This window comes from Temnothorax longispinosus, chromosome 12 (genome assembly GCF_030848805.1).
Source record: "Temnothorax longispinosus isolate EJ_2023e chromosome 12, Tlon_JGU_v1, whole genome shotgun sequence".
NCBI classification, from domain to species: Eukaryota; Metazoa; Arthropoda; class Insecta; order Hymenoptera; family Formicidae; genus Temnothorax; species Temnothorax longispinosus.
Window position 1 is genome coordinate 3,029,562 of NC_092369.1, and position 1,213 is coordinate 3,030,774.

Sequence of the window (1,213 nt, forward strand, 5' to 3'; positions counted from 1 at the left end):
CGCCAGAAAAAAATATAATGACGGTGTATAAAACTGATAGTCGCTTCCAGCAAAAAGTAAGATAAAATACTTCTCGCACTACAAAGGCGAGCGCCGACGTCCGCCAGAAGTCCGGCTGCTTGAATTTACAAACAAATATCGCATACCGTAACATAGAAGTGAGGCGCCGATGCTCCGGCGGACGTCGCATATACGGCTCAAATGGAAATGCGCGCGAAGAAATTATAGCATGATTTATACTTAAAAAACAATCTATGCACGCAGTACGTAAAAAACAAAGAAAGAAATGACATCATCGACGATGATCGACCCGATGACGCATCGAACCTGTCGGGACACATTTTGCGGGCGCCGTAAACAAATGTTTTCTAGGAAAAGGGGGTGTTATTGCGTAGGCTAAACAATTTCGCACTATTTTTTACGACGCAGTACGCAAAACAAAGGAAGAAATGATCTTTCAAGATTCAGGTGGAGCGAGAGAAAGAGAGCAAAGGGTATATAACAAGGGATGAAGCGCGTCAAGCCGCAGTAGTATGATTTGAGAACATATGTGCAGCGATATATCGGTCGAAAAGTATCGCGGTTTCTTCATTATTTTATGGTTGAACATTACATCGTAAAGATTCTTTTATCGCTCAGTCGCAAAGATGTTCCTCCTGCTGTCGAAACCTTCGGATATTCGCGATTTTAGCGCCGAACAAAGCAACTGCAATTCGTGCCGAAAGCCGTTTTGTTGCAAATGTGCGGCGATCACGTCCACTACGTGTGGGACAAGCTTCCGGAGCATATAAAGGCGGATTTGGAGGTTCAGACCTATCGTCGCTGTGACGAACATTACAATCAACCGTGGCAGCAAACGCACATCGACGGTCCCGCTCCGATGATTAAGAATTGCGGCGAATGTCAGCAAAAAAAAACAGGTAGAGGCCTGAAGCAATTTAATAAAAAGAATAGTACGAAAGTGATCAAACATGGAGCAATTCGAGCAAACCGAACGCGATCTATTGGAGCTGTCCGACCAAGTCGCTACCTTGGGTGAATTTTCCACATGGGCGCTAAAATGCGCGGAATTCGTCGAGCAGCTCGAGGCACGCAGTAGTGCCAAACGTTCGCGGCTCTTGATCGGGCAGAGACAATCGTTGGTTGCCATAATCGCGCGACTCGAGGGTGCGAAGACACGATTGGAAAGCAGAGTTGCAAAGAATAATTACTT